Source organism: Papaver somniferum, chromosome 9 (assembly GCF_003573695.1).
Source record: "Papaver somniferum cultivar HN1 chromosome 9, ASM357369v1, whole genome shotgun sequence".
NCBI lineage: Eukaryota > Viridiplantae > Streptophyta > Magnoliopsida > Ranunculales > Papaveraceae > Papaver > Papaver somniferum.
The window spans coordinates 102016237-102038304 of record NC_039366.1 but is presented as its reverse complement, the minus strand read 5'-3'; the positions used below and the strand labels follow the sequence as shown (position 1 = coordinate 102038304).

Below are 22068 nucleotides of genomic sequence, written 5' to 3'. Positions count from 1 at the left end.
ATAGGCAAGATATAAAAGTAGTCACAAACATCTTCGTCTCATCGTTTGTGATTCCACAATATCTTCTTTCGCCGCGTCGATTAAGATTATTGTGAGGTGATTGATAATACTAGGTTGTTCTTCGGGAATATAAGTCTGGGTTATCAATTGGTTCCTGTTCACCTTGATTTATCAAAAGACGGAACAAAACTCGTAGGTATTTCTGTGGGAGGCAGATTTATCTATTACTGTAGACTTTTCTGTGTGATACAGATTTGTTTATTAAATTCTTCGACTTTGGGTCGTAGCAACTTTTAGTTGTGGGTGAGATCAGCTAAGGGAATCAAGTGCGTAGTATCCTGCTGGGATCAGAGACGTAAGGAGCGCAATTGTACCTTGGATCAGTGTGAGATTGATTGGGGTTCAACTACAATCCAGACCGAAGTTAGTTTGTAGTAGGATAGTGTCTGTAGCGGCTTAATACATTGTGTGTTCAATTTGGACTAGGTCCCGGGGTTTTTTTGCATTTGAGGTTTCCTCGTTAACAAAATTCTGGTGTTTGTGTTATTTCTATTCCGCATTATATTTTGTTATATAATTGAAATATCACAGGTTGTGCGTTGTATCGATCAATTATAAAATCCAACTTTTGGTTGTTGATTAGAAATTGATTGATCCTTGGATATTGGTATTTAGTACCATCCAAGTTTATATCTCTTGTATTTGATAAAGTCTCACAGATTTATATTTGTTTGAGCATAGATCAAATCGAGAGATAGAGATATTAACTTTTTGACATACTTTATTAAGATTGAGTCTAGTTTATTCTCTTGAAAGTATATTGGAGTTTGTCCGTACAGATTGCTAATCGAAATATTGGGTGAGGTTGTTGTACCCCTGCTTTTCAGCTAGTATCAATCTGTTTAACTTTCCTGGGGAAAAAAGTGGAAGACAATGTCCATATGGAAAGTCCAACGACAAACCATTATATATGTTAATTTGGTTCTCTTTATCCGAATATAAGTCACGACAAACCATTAATGTGCAACCATAGTACATCTATAAGTTTGAACACGTGATATATATATACGCATGCAGAGAAAACAATACAAAATCATGATACGGACTTAAGATTACCAACCAAGATATAGTTTGAACAACTATTGAAAGTTTGATAATACTAAAATTTAAATGTAAATCAATTTTATGTTTCCCAACTGAATGAGGAGGTGATAGACGCATTTTTGTGTCTAATTTGTCCTCAATGTCCGTATTATTGGAACTCTATTTTTGTACTAATATTGTGTTTTTATGTATTTTTAGGAAATAAACATTTTTGGAAAATTCGGCTCGAAAAGTTGCCCGGGGCACCCTTGAAGGACAATTGTTATTCGGACTGTCACTATCGGTTAAGGGGCACCTCAGTGGACACCTGCTATTCGCACCCCAGTTCAGGATAGGGGGACACCCTTTCTTCTTCGTTTGAAAACTTTTTTTTGGCGGGAAATGAAATTCTCAACTGGCAGAAGTTTGATCACAAAAATGAAGGGGTTACGGGTCGATTCAATGGCTGAAATTTGATAGAGAGATGTGATATAGGTTAAGGAACACATTTTGGGCAATGGGTTCGATCGGAATTGGCTGGAAAACGCGTGATGATTCACACACCCAAAACATAACACGTGTACTGTAACACGAGCAAAATTGAAGTTCTTGTGTGCATGGAGGAGTTCTACTAGCGTTGTAAGAGTGCTGAGACGTGGAGAAGGCTAACTAGAGTGTGCAGGATCAAATCTAACGTGTGTAGAAGTCAAAAATGGAAATTATTGTTAAATATGGGCAGCGAGCAATGACGGGATTAATGGGAGATTATACGGTGTTATGGTCGGATATTTTTGTTCTAAAACACTATAAATACAAGGTTAAAGAGTTTAGCAAGGGTCGAGAGTCTGGGGGGGTGAGGAGAGCCAGAGAAGAAGAAACTCGAGTTTTCCCAAACTCGGTTTCTGCTGCTGTTGCTGCTGATGAACATGAAGAACGCGAAGAACGGACCTGCAACAGCAGTCGTTTTTCTACAGTTGTAACGACTAACACTTGTGGGTCGTAATCAGGCAGTCTTATTTTACACAGCGTTTGCGACAGAGGTTCAGCAGTCTTATTTTATCACTGAGGGTCGTAGTTCTCTGGTTTTATTGTATTTCTCATATTCTCATCATTTGTAAACCATTTTTGAGCCATAATACATTATTTTGAGAGCATTTTTACTATGATGAGTTAAACCCCAACACTGGGACGACGGAGGAGGCCGAGCTTCATACATGGGTAATTTTATTAATTCTTTTTAATACTTTTGCATTAAAAATTAATTGAAATATGATTTGATTAAATTGGGTGTTATTTGATTAGATGGGTCATGCTTAACTTAGGTGATTTGATGTTCCATGCTTAACATTTACAATCAATGTTTTGAGAATCTACTTTGGAAAAATAAGAGTCCATATATGTTTTGAGCGATTATTGTTGAGAATAAATCATTGAGCCCTATGTTATGAAGATTGGCCGAATCATTAGTCCCAGTACCTCTCACCATTGTTAATATTTTTGTATATATATTTTTATTAAATCTAAAAATTCCATTTCCTTCACAAGTCTGAAATGAATCCTATTTACTACAACCCCATAAAATCATTAATCATTTTGGCGCCGCCGACGCGGATTTGTGCTTAGGTAGAATTTTTAGGTTTTTTTTTTATTATTTTTTTTATTATTCCATTTGTTCTTTTTTACGTCTCTTTGGTTGTGTCTTTGTATTACAGGTTCGAAGTGGAGCACTAAGGACTTGGAGAGGGAAAAGCTTAAAGCGAAAAGAGAAGAAAAAAAGGACAATTTTAGGATTTAATTTTTAATTTTTAATTTTTTTTTAGAGTGTGTGAGGAAAACTGTAATTTTTTATTTATTTATTTTGGACTTTGGACTTTAAACAATTGGACTTTATTTTTTATTTTTACCCTACGGAAGGGTATTAGTATTAAAAAAAAAATTATATAAACTGTGTGCAGGGAAGGACGACGATTACTATATCGTCTCGGCCCCTCGGGTTCGCACACGGCATAGGAGTCGTGGCCCGAGTCGACGACAACGGTTTATCCCCCGTCTGGTACGGGAGGTAAGTCCAATCGAAACACTCGCGAATCTCTTGTAAGCGAGTTACTGTATTCCTTAAGGTGATCATTGATTGTGGACGAATTTGGACTGTCTTTATTTTCCTAGTAAAGGGAAAGGCCTGGCCTAAACAAGATAAGGGTTCGGATTTCATCATCGCTCCCTTCTTGCCCGCTTTAGGAGAATAAAACCTAACGCGAACCCAAGCTTTAAAATCTGATTAGAAAGAGACCTATAGGGTATCGAGCTTGTTAGGAAAAAATTTCGAAGGATATTGGTTATTCTTTTAGCATACTTCGAAGTTCATGACGGTTTCTGTGAGTTGAATGCGTGACTGCGCCGCCTTGTAATGCGGTGAGGCCTTGGGTATCAAAGCTCCACTGAGCTTCCCTCGCCTCGATTCAACTAAATTTGACTCGGAATGATTCCAGAGGGGTTTGTTTAAATTGTAACGAATTCCCTTTCGAGATATAGAATCTAGTCTAGAAACAATCTAAGTGAGCCATCATGCTTGTTGTTTGCTAGAAATCTCTAGGTTTGCTATGGTAAAGTCGAGTCAGCCTGTTGTGTGATTGTTAGAACCTTCATGTTAGGATTTTTATTTCTTTTTGATTTTTTTAGTGTATGCCCGATTTTGTTAATAGGGCTTGGAAAAGAGATACTCTAGGTCGATTGATTAGCGAAAAACCTAGTAGTTCTCCTGATATAAGCAGGGAGCTCGAAGATTGTTCTTTTGAGAGCCCTGTTTTTGGAAACTTCAGTTTTGAGAATCTGCGTCTTTGTGAAGAAATTTCTCCTAGTCCTTTGATAGTGCCAGAAATGGCAACTTTAAAAGCTTTATTGAACCCAACTAGGACCTCTCGTCCGTCTTGTATCAAGTTAGCTGAAACCGAGGCAAATTATGAACTCAAACCTGGGACTTTACAGATGCTCCCAACCTTTTTAGGAAAAGAGAATGAGAACCCCTATTTTCATGTCAGGGAATTTGAGGAAGTATGTAGTACTCTGAAAATTAAAAACCTTAGTGATGATGCACTGAAACTTAGGTTATTCCCCTTTTCCTTAAAACATAAAGCCAAATCTTGGTTGTATAGTTTGGATTTTGAGTCAATTGAAACCTATGAGAAACTTACATCTGCCTTTATACATAAGTTTTTCCCAAGGCACAAAACATCGTCTATTAGGACACAAATTTTTACTTTTGCTCAACAAGAGGGAGAATCTTTATATAGGTATTTAGAAAGGTTCAATGACTTAATTTCTCAATGTCCTCATCATGGTTTAGAGAAGGTTAGGTTAGTTCAGATCCTCTACGAGGGTTTAGACTATTCAACAACGACCATGGTTGAGTCCTTATGCACAGGTGGATTTGAGAATAAAACTGTTGATGAGGCGATGACATTTTTGAATGAAATCGCCAATAAGACCCAACAATGGGAAAATAATAGGGAACCCCAGAAAACAATTCTTCTAAGTAGAGGAAATGTCAATAGGGTAGAAGGATCCTATGAGTCAGATGCTAAAATAGCAGTCATAGCCAAAAGGTTAGAAGCGTTGGAATTAGGTCATTCTAGTGGTAGAATAGAGCCTTTTTGGGAAGACCATACTGTTGAAGAGCAAGCCAATGCTCTTTATAACAATACTAGGTTCGATAACCGTCAGAAGTTTGACCCTTATTCAGAAACCTATAACCCTGGCTGGAGAAACCATCCCAACCTTTCTTGGTCTAAGGGCCAGAATCAAGGTCAGTCTAGTAACTCTCAAGCTCCCCCAGGTTTTGGCTATCCTAAGAATCCTTCAGCCCCGGCACAGTTTCAGAACCCTTCGGATAAGAAGATTATGAGTTTAGAAGAGTCTCTTGCTTTGTTAACTCGTAACACTATGGAGTTTCAGCAATCTGTTTCTCAAGGTATAGAAGAAAATAAGAGAATAGGTCAGGCTAACTCTCAGGCTATTTCCGAGTTGAAAACCCAGGTTAGTCATATAAATGAGTCTTTGAGGGAAAAAGGTAAGTTTCCTAGTCAAACTCAACCCAATCCTAAAGCAGAGAAATCGTACAATCATGTGAACTCTATTACAACCCTTAGGAGTGGAAAGAAAGTTGACAATAAGGTTGCCATGCCTGATAGTGAACATGATGTAGTTCACCCTTATGAGCCAGAAAATGAGGAGACTGATAGAGTCTCCAAAGAGACCAATGAGGGTCCTGATGAGCCCGGCTTTGTTCCCAGAGCCCCGTTCCCCCAGATGATAGTTCCGACTAAGAGGGAGTCCAACTTTAACGATATATTGGAGGTTTTTAAGTAGGTTAATATCAACCTTCCATTATTAGATGCAATTAGGCAGATTCCCTCTTATGCCAAGTTCCTTAAGGACTTATGTACGCGAAAGCGTAAGCTCAGTGTCCAGAAGAAAGCCTTCATAGCTAGTCATGTGAGTTTTATTATTCAGAATACCACTACTCCTAAGTATAAATACCCAGGGTCCCCTTCCATTGCTTGTACAATAGGTAAGTACCGTGTTGAGAAAACGTTGCTTGACTTAGGAGCCAGTGTGAACTTACTGCCATACCATGTGTACCTTAAGCTAGGACTTGGTGAGATGAAACCTACACAGATGAAATTGCAGTTAGCTGATAGGTCCGTTAAAATTCCTCGTGGTGTGATCGAGGATGTTCTCATAGAGGTCGACAAGTTTATATATCTGGTGGATTTTGTTATCCTAGATACCCAACCTATCCCTGACCCAGAGAACCAAATACCAGTGATTTTAGGTCGCCCGTTTTTAGCTACATCCAATGCGATCATTAACTGTCGGAATGGTATTATGAATTTGTCTTTTGGTAATATGACTATTGAGCTGAACATTTTTAATATTAGTAAGCTACCCTCTGAGCTAGATGACACATGCATTGAAGAGGTCAACATGATAGGAACCTTAGTTCCGAAGTCTGTACCAAACACCGAATCGGAAGATCCATTAGAGAATTGTCTAGCCCGTTTTAGCATGGATTTCGACGATGATAGCAACATTGAACAAGTAAATGCTCTGTTGGATTCTATTCCTATGTTAGATACCGATAGATGTAAATCTAGGTTTGTACCATTACTAGCTACCGAATCTACCTTAAGACCTTATTTCGAAGAGCCTAAAGATCCTCCTAAGTTGGACCCCAATTATGCATTTGTAGGCTCATCTGAGATTTTGCCTATAACTTCCGATTTGGATGGTGATCATGAGATTAGGCCAGTAACCGTGCTTCAACACAATAAGGAAACTCTAGGTATGACCATAGAGGATATGAAACATATAAGTCCTATAGCTAGTATACCTCAAAAGAATTTAGAGGATGAACCACCTGATTATAACTCAGAGAAAGCAATTGACCTTTTTCAGGAACCGGATGGTCTAGAAATTAGGAATATTGTGACTAGTTTATCTAGGGACACCCAAAACCCTAAATTTGGGGGTAGAGATTGTCAATTATCCCCAGTAGAAGTCCCTAACTTGGGACTCAAGCCTAGTGCATCTGAGGTATCGCTTGAGTCTATTCAGACTCCACAACCTGATCCGCCTGATACTGTTCAGGAGGAAATCCATATATTAGAAACCCGTTTTTCGGATGAATCTATTTTTCAAGACACTCTTATGAAGCCCAACTGGAGGCTCTGGAAAGATCCGGTTGTCTTGCAAGAAACCTTAGATGAGGATGTGCTCCTTCTGTTCATTTTTCTGAGCCAGTGCAGTTGTCTCATATTGGTGTTAGCTCTATTTGGTATTATGGACCCACAACTTTTTCGGCTATTGGTATATGACTTTGGAAGGTGAAGATCCTTTTTGAGGTATTTGATGTCTGGCTGAAGACTTTAAACTTAGCACTTCTTGGGAGGTAACCTAATCTCACGCAACACGGTAATATCTTTCCTCAACCCTTTTTGCTTCAAGTGGTAACAATTTCTCCTCGTTCATGCTGTTAATTTTATCATTGGAAACATTGAGGACAATGTTAGATTTAAGTTTGGGGGTATGGGAAAATCTTTTAGTTGCAATAAATAAACTCAAGGGCCTAGAAATTTATGCGTATTAAGGATAACACTAACCAATCTAAGTGGATGGAAACATTTTTGTTTTAGGAGTTGAGGAACCAATCTGACTAGATGGAAACATCTATAGAGTCTATTCATAAAAGCACAGAGCTCAGGTGTTAGAAATAACATGATAGTTTTGCCATATCTCGTCGAGTCCTTTTCACTTTCTATTTTCAGTTTTCTTTTATTTCAAGTGATTTGGTGGGGCACACGATTCAAGTTGTTACCTTTTCTAGGGTGAGTGACTGAGTTACCTTTTCAAAAAAAAAAAAAAAAAAAAAAAAAAGAGACCAGACCAGTAGACCAATCGGAATAAATACTAACACTTGGATAGCAATATGTGTGTGTTCTCCCTGTCTCCGTCGCCTAAACAAGCGTGGAATGCAGGATCCACGGGAATTACCATGTAATTTGCTGACAAGAAACATGCGCTTGGGTCCACAAGGTCCAATCATGTTGTTAGTTCTTAAATAAATGTGTGTTTAATAAAGTCGACCACTGGTACCCTTGTATATGCCAGTTGTGTTGACCTAGAGTTAGGATTATTGACCACTGGTTCCCTTGTATATGCCAGTGTGTTAATATTAGTCAGACCGGTATCTCAGTCATTTAGGTTAGGTTCACCTTGGCAGAGGCCTTCAGACAGATATGGGAAACACCGTTCACTTTTCAACCATCTACATTTTTCTTTTTCCATCTTCTTAATCTTTTCATGTGATTAGTCTGACTCCGAGTATGATGTCCATCGTGAAACTATCTTAGTAGAGCTCTGTCACTTATATGAATTTTAGTATGCTTGAGTGAAAACTCGTGTACAGTAATTGGAATTTCGCATCAGGGTACTTCCTCCTATAATTAATAAGTATGCCAACCAAGGAGGTTCTTTAGTGCTTTCCAAGATTTTGCGTAGATAGTTAGGGTCTGGAGTAAAGGTTTTGTGGGTACACCTCTGGTAAACCCTCCGGATACAACACTCTGCCACTAGGGCCACCTAGGGGTTCAAATGATTTTCCTTTCTAGAATAAATTTGCTCGAGGACTAGCAAATAATAAGTTTGGGGGTATATGATAGACGCTTTTTTGTGTCTAATTTGTCCTCAATGTCCGTATTATTGGAACTCTATTTTTGTACTAATATTGTGTTTTTATGTATTTTTAGGAAATAAACATTTTTGGAAAATTCGGCTCGAAAAGTTGCAAGGGGCACCCTTGAAGGATAATTGTTATTCAGACTCTCACTATCGGTTAAGGGGCACCTCAGTGGACACCTGCTATTCGCACCCCAGTTCAGGATAGGGGGACACCCTTTCTTCTTCGTTTGAAAATTGTTTTTTGGCGGGAAATGAAATTCTCAACTGGCAGAAGTTTGATCACAAAAATGAAGGGGTTACGAGTCGATTCAATGGCTAAAAATTGATAGAGAGATGTGATATAGGTTAAGGAACACATTTTGGGCAATGGGTTCGATCGGAATTGGATGGAAAACGCGTGATGATTCACACACCCAAAACAGAGCACGTGTACTGTAACACGAGAAAAATTGAAGTTCTTGTGTGCATGGAGGAGTTCTACTAGCGTTGAAAGAGTGCTGAGACGTGGAGAAGGCAAACTAGAGCGTGCAGGATCAAATCTAACGTGTGTAGAAGCCAAAAATGGAAATTATTGTTAAATATGGGCAGCGAGCAATGACGGGATTGATGGGAGATTATACGGTGTTATGGTCGGATATTTTTGTTCTAAAACACTATAAATACAAGGCTAAAGAGTTTAGCAAGAGTCGAGAGTCTGGGGGGCTGAGGAGAGCCAGAGAAGAAGAAATTCGAGTTTTCCCAAACTCGGTTTATGCTGCTGCTACTGCTGATGAACATGAAGAACGCGAAGAACGGACCTGCAACAGCAGTCGTTTTTCTACAGTTGTAACGACTAACACTTGTGGGTCATAATCAGGCAGTCTTATTTTACGCAGCGTTTGCGACAGAGGTTCAGCAGTCTTATTTTATCAGTGAGGGTCGTAGTTCTCTGGTTTTATTGTATTTCTCATATTCTCATCATTTGTAAACCATTTTTGAGCCATAATAAATTATTTTGAGAGCATTTTTACTATGATGAGTTAAACCCCAACACTGGGACGACGGAGGAGGCCAAGCTTCATACATGGGTAATTTTATTAATTCTTTTTAAGACTTTTGCATAAAAAATTAATTGAAATATGATTTGATTAAATTGGGTGTTATTTGATTAGATGGGTCATGCTTAGCTTAGGTGATTTGATGTTCCATGCTTAACATTTACAATCAATGTTTTGAGAATCTACTTTGGCAAAATAAGAGTCCATATATGTTTTGAGCGATTATTGTTGAGAATAATCATTGAGCCCTATGTTATGAAGATTGGCCGAATCATTAGTCCCAGTACCTCTCACCATTGTTAATATTTTTGTATATATATTTTTATTAAATCTAAAAATTCCATTTCCTTCACAAGTCTGAAACGAATCCTATTTACTACAACCCCAGAAAATCATTAATCAGGAGGCCACTCATATCATATTTTAACAGCTATTAATTTTTCTAACCTTTACTACAATCAGCTTGTTTCCACACGGCCAGTCCATACACCATGTCATACCATCACAACAACAAGAGCTATTATCGAACTTAATGTCTTGTTGTTCTGAATTGTCGTAGATGCAAGAAACATCGACATGAGAACAAAAAACTATTATGTACTACCTTATTGATGGTGGTTTGAGAATCAAAATAACAACCAGGCGATGGGTAACACTGATAAGTGCATAATTCATATGATTTCAGTATCCATTCCATACTTGTTTTAGCTATTATTCTTGCATGTATTCGTATTATTACTATTGTTTTCTTGTATTTGCCTTAAATAGGTGAATAATCCAAAAAGGAGCCACAAAGTGCTGAAAATATCTAGGAAGAGAAGTATTCCAAGTGCCAAAGTCCAAGAGTAGTTGAAGAAAAGCGACGAAAAGGAGCAAAACGCTCAAAATCAAGAGAAGGGCCAAATACTGATCTTAACTCATTCAAATTAAGGATTTCTCATCATCATCTTAAAGATAATTTAAAGATAAAAGGAATTCAAAAAGAATGAGGTCATTCCGAGTTCGGATGAAGAAGTTGTGGCCAAAACAAGCTTTTTTTGAATACCGAAGACATTAAAGTTCGCGGACAGGTTTCATACTTTAATTCCGAAAATTTCTACTGGAATTTGAAGTTCGCGGACTGGATTTGCGAACTTAGCAAGTGAAAAACGTGTATTAATACCTTGGAAAGCCTAAGGTCACGTTTGGGAGTCTTTATGTCGTATTTTCGGGTCGGGTTCTTGAACCAAACTAAATACTTGATGGAAAAGCAATGTAAACCTATAAAAATAGGTATTAGGCCTTTCACATATCATCGAATCTCATATCACAAGTTCTACATCAAAACCTAGGGTTTACCTCTTTAGGGGGAAACCACCATTATTCTTCTTTGTAATATGAGTAGCTAAATCCTTTATTGATTAAGAATGAATTCAATGTTCTAAGCGTGAAGCTTTATTAATAATACAAGTCTATTTGAGGTTTTAATCATCAACGTTTGTTTTCATTATATCTAGGTGTTAGAGCATAGCTCGGTCAACCTCGCATGCGTTGCTATCTCAAGCATGTTTGTCAATGTTAGTGACCAAAACTATAAGTCTCGGACTAGGATAGAAAAGTGTAGTTGAGCTCAAGGACTTCATGGCGATTCATCATACAACGACGAAGATCTATACAAGGAACCGTGGAACTTCATCAACAAAAAGGTATGTGGAGACTTGAACTTATCTATCACTCAAAAGTCTATCTCTTCTATCCCCTACTTCTAATGAGACAAAAGTCGTATGCTATATAGACTAGATCATACACATTTGATATTTCGAGCTGAGCATTCATTGTTTATCTTTTATCTCGAAATCGTGTGTTGGTAAAGCGTTTCGCTTTGATCAAGTTTATCTTCACCTAGTGACGAAAGTCATGAAAAGTTTCAATCACTTTGAGAATTGCTCTGATGTGAATCGGTCTGTGAATAACGGCTACATAGCGTCTTCTGAGAATGTATCAATGATTGAAATGAGAGTTTTGATTACATAACCATGTATTCCTTGAACCGAAGTTTTCGGACTTTGTTGATAAAGGGAAATCGGGAGGATTGTGGAAATTGGCTTGCCAAGTACGCGAACCCAGTCCGCAGACTCAGTCCGCGAACTGTCGGAAGTTCTCGACCGAGAATTTCTGCTGGATTTTCCAAAAACTCGTTTGTGTGCTAAGACCGCGAATTCAGTCCGCGAACCCAGTCCGCGAACCCAGTCCGCGAACTGGCGGAAGTTCTCTTTCCGAGAATTTCTGCTGAGTTTGGAAAACTCAACCGATTAACTTAAGTCCGCGAACTTGTTTGTGAACTTAAGAGGTTATGATCTAAAGATGTGCTCTGAACATGAAACATTAAATTACTAAGGAATGCTTTATGCAAATCGTGGCTATAATGTTCATGAGCCGATTCAATAGAATCGAATCATCTTTGTTTCAATTGTGTCTTGTGTAGTTACATAAGATCTCATAGCAATTGAAAAACTCTTTAACTAGTTCATTTGAGTCAATTGAATTAGTTATGGTGAAGAAGAACAAGGTTAATATGAAATGCTCATATGGTTAACCATTTGGGTTACTATGTTGAACCAACATACACGTACACGTTTGGGCATGGTTAGCTAAGTCTCGGACTAGGATAGAAAAGTGTAGTTGAGCTCAAGTACTTCATGGCGATTCATCATACAATGACGAAGATCTATAAAAGGAACTGTGGAACTTCATCAACAAAAAGGTATGTGGAGAATTGAACTTATATATCACTCAAAAGTCTATCTCTTCTATCTCCTACTTCTTATGAGACAAAAGTCGTATGTTATATAGACTAGATCATACACATTTGATATTTCGAGCTGAGCATTCATTGCTTATCTTTTATCTCGAAATTGTGTGCTGGTAAAGCGTTTCGCTTTGATCAAGTTTATCTTCACCTAGTGACGAAAGTCATGAAAAGTTTCAATCACTTTGAGAATTGCTCTGACGTGAATGGGTCTGTGAATAACGGCTACATAGCGTCCTCTGAGAATGTCTCAATGATTGAAATGAGAGTTTAGATTACATAACCATGTATTCCTTGAAGCGAAGTTTTCGAACTTTGTTGATCAAGAGAAATCGGGAGGATTGTGGAAATTGGCTTGCCAAGTCCGCGAACCCAGTCCGCAGACTCAATCCGCGAACTGTCGGAAGTTCTCGACCGAGAATTTCTGCTATTTTCCAAAAAATCGTTTGTGTGCTAAGTCCGCGAACTCATTCCGCGAACTGGCGGAAGTTCTCTTTCCGAGAATTTCTGCTGAGTTTGGAAAACTCAACCGATTAACTTAAGTCCGCGAACTTGTTTGTGAAATTAAGAGGTTATGATCTAAAGATGTGCTCTGAACATGAAACATGAAATTACTAAGGAATGCTTTATGCAAACCGTGGCTATAATATTAATAAGCCGATTCAATCGAATCGAATCATCTTTGTTTCAATTGTGTCTTGTGTAGTTACTTTAGATATCATAGCAATTGAACAACTCTTTAACTAGTTCATTTGAGTCAATTGAACTAGTTATGGTGAAGAAGAACAAGGTTAATATGAAATGCTCATATGGTTAACCATTTGGGTTACTATGTTGAACCAACATACATGTACACGTTTGGGCATGGTTTTCACGAACCCAGTAAACGTCTACCCAAGTGTGTTTTCATCAGGTTTTCGATCTAACGGTTGAGAAATATTAGCTTGAATCTAAATCAGGTTTTCATCTAACGGTGAATAAGGATTGCTTTGTAACTAAGGCAAAACCCTGATTTGAAGGCTATATAAAGGAGACATCTAGCATTGTGCAAAAACTAATCCCCACACTTTTGTGTGCTACTAGTGCGCCCGCTAGAGTCGATCTCCATTAACCTTTGATTTTCTTCTCTAAAATCAGGTTAACGACTTAAAGACTTCATTGGGATTGTGAAGCCAGACCTATACTACTTTATCGTAGTTGTGTGATCTGATCTTGCATCTTCTATCGTACGAGTACAATCTATTGATTAGCTTGAGATCGTGAGAGTTCTCCGATAGGAAAGATAAAGAAGTCAGGAAGGATTGTAGAGAGGTGATTGATTAATCTAGGTTGTTCTTCGGGAATATAAGACCGGATTATCAATTGGTTCATGTTCACCTTGATTTTATATCAAAAGACGGAACAAAACCTAGGGTTTATCTGTGTGAGAAATATTTATCCTTTTATAGACTTTTTTGTGTGAGACAGATCTGTTTGTTATCAAGTCTGTGATTTTAGGTTCCAACAACTCTTGGTTGTAGGTGGGATCAGCTAAGGAAATCAAGTGCGTAGTATCATGCTGGGATCAGAGGAGTAGGAGTACAACTGTACCTTGGATCAGTGGGAGACTGATTGGGGTTCAACTATAGTCCAGTCTAAAGTTAGTTTGCAGTAGGCTAGTGTCTGTAGCGGCTTAATACAGTGTGTATTCAATCTGGACAAGGTCCCGGGGTTTTTCTGCGTTTGCGGTTTCCTCGTTAACAAAATTTATGGTGTCTGTGTTATTTCTTTTCCGCATTATATTTTATATAATTGAAATAATACAGGTTGTGCGTTCATGATCATCAATTGAAAATCCAACCTTTGGTTGTTTATTGATATTGATTGATCCTTGGACATTGGTCTTTGGTACCGTCCAAGTATTCCTTGTATTTGATAAAGACTCGCTATTGGTTTTAGCTTGTGTAAAAATCAAATCAATAGAGAGATATTAACTCCTTGAGATACTTTTATCTAGATTGAGTCTGACTGTCTAGTTGATTCTCTAGCAAAGTATTTCGGAGTCAGTCCATACAGATTTCTAAGCGAAATATTGGGTGGTGTTGTTAGACCCCCCGTTTTTTCAATTGGTATCAGAGCAGGCAAACACGTTCAAGACCTAACAAGTCTGTGTTTGTAGCGATCTGACTTTATGGACAGAGGTGCTATCTCTATTAACGTACCACCAGTCTTCAATGGCTCCAATTACTTATGGCGGAAAATTGCTATGCGAGGTTTTCTTTAATCGCGTGATTTTCAATCATGGGTATATGTGGTGAATGGTTATGATGCGCCCGTTGTTGCGGCTGGAGACGGAACTGTTCCCAAGAATATTAGTGAATATAATGCTGTCGAGATTCTTGTTGCAAAGAAGAATTCTGAAGGGTTAAATGTTATCATACATGCCATTGCCCCAAGTCTTCAACACCATGTGTCTAATTGCACTAGGTCTAAAAATGCTTGGGATATTTTAGAAACCGTATTTGAAGGAAACTCCAGTGAAAAGGAATCTAGGCTTCAAAACCTTAATTCTGATTGGGAGAACCTTCGTATGGCAGATGAAGAAACATTTGATGAGTTTAATCACAAAGTGTCTGAAATTGTTAATGCATCTTTTGCATTGGGTAAGACTATTCCTGAAAAGGACATTGTGATAAAAATTATCAGATCGTTGTCATCTAGATACGAGTCTAAGAAGCATGTCATCGTTGAGGGGAAGAACCTCAATAATCTTTCCAGAAACACCTTGGTTGGGAAGCTAAAGATCTTTGACCATGAGCATACATCCAAAGTCGGTAAGGATGTTGCCTTTAAAGCACATAAGAGCACTAAATTACTTTCCAAAGGTAAAAATGTTCATGTCTCTGAGGATGATCACTCTGAGAATGATTTTTCAGATGAAGACCTTGATAAGTCGGTCTCCTTGATCACAAGACAGTTTAGGGATCTTCTGTTGAAGAGACGTAAATAATTTTCAAGAGACAAACCTAGGTCATCAGACAAACCACACGGTCACAAACCTCCTAAAAACATGGATGCTGACGAGGACATGACTCAGTGCTTTAAGTGTAAGGGTTTTGGCCATTTTGCTAACAAATGCCCAAATCGTAGAAAATACACTGGGATCAAAGGTCTAGCTGTAACACTTGATGAAATGTCTGAAACCTATGATTCCGATGAAGATAGGAAATCAAGTGTAGGGCTCCTTGGTGAAAACATCGATTTTGATACTTGTAGCAATACATATATCAACCCCAATGGGTTCGGAGAAGAAGGAATCCAATCAAGCTGGAAGATTCTCTAACTGGAAACCCTGCCAGTAATGTTTCAGGATCTACTGTATGTCTAGCTTCTTGCACATCTAAGATGCATGAATACTATCCAAGTTTGACGTGCTCGTTTTGTTCGATGAAGGGACACGAACTATCAATGTGTTACAAGTACAAGCACCAAATAAGGCACGCCAGCAAACTTCAAGATCGATTAACAAGGAAGCTGAAACTTGCTCAGAAGACCGCCGAGGTATGTAGGATCTTATCTTCGTCTAAGAAGTTGGTTTTCAGGGATAGAGTAAGACCATTTGAAAAGAAAGTATGGTCGAATCGTTTTAATAGGCAGAAGTCTGAAGATTCCTCCCTTGAGGAAAAATAAGGACAAATCGTTGTTCATCGCAACACAACTTGATTGTGTTGTTGGGAAAATCTTGTCTCATGTGCCTGATCGAAAAGAGACAAGATTGAGTGCTGATTCAGGCTTCAGTAAAGTTTTTCCTTCTTTTCTTAGATTTGTCATTTTCTGTCTATCAAATAAAAAAAAGGGTTATTATCGATAATTCTACTCTTTATAGGGTTTTAGAGTTGGGCGTATACGAACCTGTCAATAGGTTTCGAACCCTACATTCCTTTTTCCTTTTTGACATCCTATATAAGATTGCTTGTTGAGTTAGGTGATTCAATCACACAAATCAAGTTGTTTATAACTGTTTTCATAGCACCATGTCAGATGGAAAGGATGTCAACATGATTGTTAAATCTTCAATCAAGGAAAAAAAAATCTCCTGTTTCTAAGTCCCTGAAAAGAAAAAGAAGGAATACAAGAAATCCCAGGGTTGTGCCTTCTACCTCTATGAAGTTTTCCGATATTCTTGATGAGTTGAAGGAAGTAAGAAAGGATATTCGTGAAATGAAGGCTTTTGTGTCAAAGTCCTTAGAAACTCAGAGAGCCTTGGTACGACATAATCAGCCAAGACAGTTCGTTGATATAAACTCTTATCTTCTTGAACCGTATGTTCCAATGGTTGTTGACAACAAGGGGTTCGGGAACGATGCTTAATTTCTCAAAGGCATTGTCGCCTAGGATGTCTTCTTTTTGGATTAGTTGGAAGAATAACTAGTTCTTTGAATAGCGATGATTGTGACTACACATAGATTTTTTTTTGCATCTTCTTATGTTAATTTTTAGGTTTATTATTAAATTCTAAAAATATTTGGAGGATGATGTTTATTGCAGTATTTTAATGGTTTGTGATATTGCAATATTTTTATGGGATATGTATTGTTTACGTCCGTGAACTTGAAGGTCCCATATTGCATCCAAAAGTAAAGTCGTTCATGAATATGTATTCGTATTGATGAAAGGACGAATGGCTTTTGACATATACAAATGTTATGCCTATGCGGTCATGTATTTGATGGAAAATAGGATAAAATCTTTTGTTCAACAAGGATAAAGTCTATTATGTCGTTATGATGGAAAACAGAATAGATCCTTGTATGTTATCCACGGTATTGATCTTCATTGATCCATTTTATTATGTTTTACTGTGAAGGCTCCATTGTGTGTCTTATGTTGAGCACCTTACAACTAAGTCGATTTACCTTGGCTTTGTTGGTTGTTCCATAAGATGCTATATGTCGAGCATTAGGAACTAAATTAATCAACTAGTTTGGTTATTTAGTTAGTACTCCATAAGTTTCTTTCTTATGTCGAGTACATGTACGGTTAAGGTTGTCATATTCTATGATGAACTTAGTCGGGGTTCCATAAGTTCTTTCATGTTGAGCCCAAAATAATTAAATTGATTACTTCGGTGATTAGTTTGGTTGTTTGTATTCCAATTAGATTAATTATAGGTTCTCTTGTAATTAATCTAGTTGAGTTTTCATATATTCCACAAGTTCTTGTGTTGAGTATATGAAAGGCTACACTATCATGTTCTTTGGTTAATGTAGTCATATATTCCGTAAGGTTTTCCTTATGTTGAGTATCTGAACGGGTAAGTTAGTCATCTCTGTGTGATTGACTTAGTCTTAGCTCCGTGAGTTTACTTATGTTGAGCACTTTCAATTAAATTGATCACTTTTGTGGTTTGATTTAGTTGCATATTCCAATTGAATTAATCATGGGTTTACTTGTGGTTAATTTGGTTGAGCTTTGGATATAGAAAATCATTCCTATGGTTTTTGGTGTCCAAAAAAAATCCTTCTTTTCTTTCGAAATTAAGGTCGCTCTTGTTGTTCTTTCGGGAATGACATCAAATGGGGGAGAGTTCTTTTGAACTTGTGCTTAATGGTAATATCTTGCGGGGAGTGCGGCTGTGGAATTTTATAGGGGTTATCTTGTATCTTAAAACTCCTTGATGAATGTTGTTAGCTTCGGCTATTAGATTGCATCTAAATTAAGTTGGTATGTATTTTTCTTTTGGTCATGAAATGTCTCTTGTGGAAATTTCATTATGATCCCATTCTTGTACCTTTGCCAATTTTATTGACAAAAAGGGGGAGAAATATTGTAGTTCACACTACAAATACATATGGTTTTCGGATCATTGTGTAAGGGGGAGTGGTTTCCATGATCGAGATGGAGTATTGACTAAGGGGGAGTGATACATATCACGTAGTATTATTGTTAAAGTCGTGATACAATTGGACTTTGATGTTATATAATACTATGACACTGTATAATAATGATCGAGAATCTCGATTTCTCTCATTGTTATAGCTACGGATCTTCAACAACGATGGTGCTGAACTTACAACCTTTGGGATCATTGGAGTACTTGGAAGGACGAAGATTTCAAGAAACGTTGAAGATTAGACTATGGAATAGGAGCCGCTAAAGTTTATCTTTTTTGTATTCCATATGGAATAGTTTTGTCACTAAAATTGACAAAGTGGGAGATTGTTAGAGCATAGATCGGTCAACCTCACATGTTTTGCTATCTCAAGCATGTTTGTCAATGTTAGTGATCAAAACTATAAGTCTTGATTTCTAGACTACGTAGCTAAGTCTCGGACTAGGATAGAAAAGTGTAGTTGAGCTCAAGGACTTCATGGCGATTCATCATACAACGACGAAGATCTATAGGAACCGTGGAACTTCATCAACAAAAAGGTATGTGGAGACTTGAACTTATCTATCACTCAAAAGTCTATCTCTTCTATCTCCTACTTCTTATGAGACAAAATTCGTATGCTATATAGACTAGATCATACACATTTGATATTTCGAGCTGAGCATTCATTGCTTATCTTTTATCTCGAAATCGTGTGTTGGTAAAGCGTTTCGCTTTGATCAAGTTTATCTTCACCTAGTGACGAAAGTCATGAAAAGTTTCAATCACTTTGAGAATTGCTCTGACGTGAATGGGTCTGTGAATAACGGCTACATAGCATCCTCTGAGAATGTCTCAATGATTGAAATGAGAGTTTAGATTACATAACCATGTATTCCTTGAAGCGAAGTTTTCGAACTTTGTTGATCAACAGAAATCGGGAGGATTGTGGAAATTGGCTTGCCAAGTCCGCGAACCCAGTCCGCAGACTCAGTCCGCTAACTGTCGGAAGTTCTCGACCGAGAATTTCTGCTGGATTTTCCAAAAACTCATTTGTGTGCTAAGTCCGCGAACTGGCGGAAGTTTTCTTTCCGAGAATTTCTGCTGAGTTTGGAAAATTCAACCGATTAACTTAAGTCCGCGAACTTGTTTGTGAACTTAAGAGGTTATGATCTAAAGATGTGCTATGAACATGAAACATTAAATTACCGAGGAATGCTTTATGCAAACCGTGTCTATAATGTTCATGAGCCGATTCAATCAAATCGAATCATCTTTGTTTCAATTGTGTCTTGTGTAGTTATATAACATCTCATAGCAATTGAACAACTCTTTAACTAGTTCATTTGAGTCAATTGAACTAGTTATGGTGAAGAAGATCAAGGTTAATATGAAATGCTCATATGGTTAACCATTTGGGTTACTATGTTGAACCAACATACACGTACACGTTTGGGCATGGTTTTCACGAACCCAGTAAACGTCTACCTAAGTGTATGTGACAAGCTAGGTTTTCGATCTAACGGTTGAGAAATATTGGCTTGAATCTCAATCAGGTTTTCATCTAACGGTGAATAAGTATTGCTTTGTAACCAAGGAAAAACCCTGATTTGAAGGCTATATTAAGGAAACATCTAGCATTGTGCAAAAACTAATCCCCACACGTCTGTGTGCTACTAGTGCGCCCGCTAGAGTCGATCTCCATTAACCATTGATTTCCTTCTCTAAAATCAGGTTGACGACTTAAAGACTTCATTGGGATTGTGAATCCTGACCGATACTACTTTATCGTAGTTGTGTGATCTGATCTTGCATCTTCTATCGTACGATCACAATCGATTGATTGGCTTGAGATCGTAAGAGTTCTCCGATAGGCAAGATAAAGAAGTCACAAACATCTTCGTCTCACTGTTTGTAATTCCTCGACAATCCGCTTGTGTAGTCAGGAAGGATTGTAGAGAGGTAATTGATTAATCTAGGTTGTTCTTCGGGAATATAAGACTGGGTTATCAATTGGTTCCTGTTCACCTTGATTTTATATCAAAAGACGGAACAAAACCTAGGGTTTATCTGTGGGAGACAGATTTATCCTTTTATAGACTTTTCTGTGTGAGACAGATATGTTTATTATCAAGTCTGTGATTTTGGGTTGCAGCAACTCTTGGTTGTGGGTGAGATCAACTAAGGGAATAAAGTGCGCAGTATCCTGCTGGGATCAGAGGCGTAGGAGTACAATTGTACCTTGGATCGGTGGGAGACTGATTGGGGTTCAACTATAGTACAGTCCGAAGTTAGTTTGCAGTAGGCTAGTGTCTGTAGCGGCTTAATACAGTGTGTATTCAATCTGGACTAGGTCCCGGGGTTTTTCTGCATTTGTGGTTTCCTCGTTAACAAAAATTTTGGTGTCTGTGTTATTTCTTTTCCGCATTATATTTTATATAATTGAAATAATATAGGTTGTGAGTTCGTAATCATCAATTGGAAATCCAACCTTTGGTTGTTGATTGATATTGATTGATCCTTGGACATTGGTCTTTGGTACCGTCCAAGTATTCCTTGTATTTGATAAAGACTCGCTATTGTTTTTAGCTTGAGTAAAAGTCAAATCAAGAGAGAGAGATATTAACTCCTTGAGATACTTTTATCTAGATTGAGTCTGATTGTCTAGTTGATTCTCTAGCAAAGTATTTCGGAGTTAGTCCATACAGATTGCTAAGCGAAATATTGGGTGGTGTTGTTAGACCCCCGTTTTTTCACTAGGGTTTATGATTGATTCTTAGATTGATTTGGGTACGCAACTAGATTAGTCTATTGATCATTCTATTGCTAGTAGTGAGTTGAACGATCCGTAATTGTCGTGCATCTCCTAGATAAGTAGAGAACATGAGACTTTGCAGAGGGATTCTGTAAATCAATCGTGTGTGGAAACAACACCAGTAAGTGAACCGAGTGTACTGAGTTTAACTGCTGGAATCAAACCTAAATTCACAAACCCTAAAGCATTTGATTGAGTTACACCTTGTAAGCGTACCTCAAGGCGGCTCAGTTGAATAGAATCCGGTGACTAAGCGTACCTGTTTTCCGGTGATACAAGGAGTTTTGGGGATAGCTAAGCGTACCCGCTATTCTACGGTTGGTGATGAATGGTTGCGCTATTATAGATTCACATTGCGCCATTACGGGGGATCACTGACCTGGCCTGCAACTTCATGATGCGCAATCATTACGCTCACTTGCGGCCATGTCATAGACCTCCCCCACCTAATCCGTTCAACTCCCTCATTGAACGCGACCCAGTATGAACACCATACTTGTCTTAACTTTGCTTCACTTGATTTCAAAACCTTTTCTGAAAATCGACAATTGTAACGACCCATCCCTCCACCGATACTGTCCCCACTTAGCCACTGCGGTTATCCGGCAGTGCGGGGTTTTCAACGGGCGTCGCTGCGGTCATCCAACAACAACTTCCCGGGAGGTCACTCATCCCTGGAGTTCTCCCGCCCGAGCACGCTTAACTGCAAAGTTTTTTGCCAACTCTGGAGACAATTGTGCTGAAAAGTCCTCGGCGTTAGGAAAAGACAAACCATTACTTATTTTCTATTCGGCGAACCCTACCTGCCGAATCGGGGTATTACAATACCACCACCTTAAATTAGAGCCTTCCTCGGCTCCGGAATATACACAAGCCCAGATCTCCGACGTTCTCTGCCCCTCATGAGAAGCACCTGGACCAACCCCGTCCAGCGTACCTTCCCATCCTCGGCAGGTGAACCGTCATTGGCTCTGATACCATTTGTAATGACCCGTCCCTCCACCGATATTGTCCCCACTTATCCACTGCAGTTATCCGGCAGTACGGGTTTTTCAACGGGCATCGCTGCGGTCATCCAACAACAACTTCCCGGGAGGTCACCCATCCCTGGATTTCTCCCCCCCGAGCACGCTTAACTGCAAAGTTTTTTGCCAACTCTGGAGCCAATTGTGTTGAAAAGGCCTCGGTGTTAGGAAAGTACAAACCATTACTAATATTCTATTCGGCGAACCCTACCTGCCGAATCGGGGTATTACAA

General features: G+C 38.4%; 1 pseudogene; it reads right to left on the bottom strand.

Moving 5' to 3' along the window:
- Nucleotides 1-4324: 4324 nt before the first annotated feature.
- On the bottom strand, nt 4325-4424 carry LOC113314583 (annotated as a pseudogene).
- Between the last annotated feature and the right edge of the window lie 17644 nt (nt 4425-22068).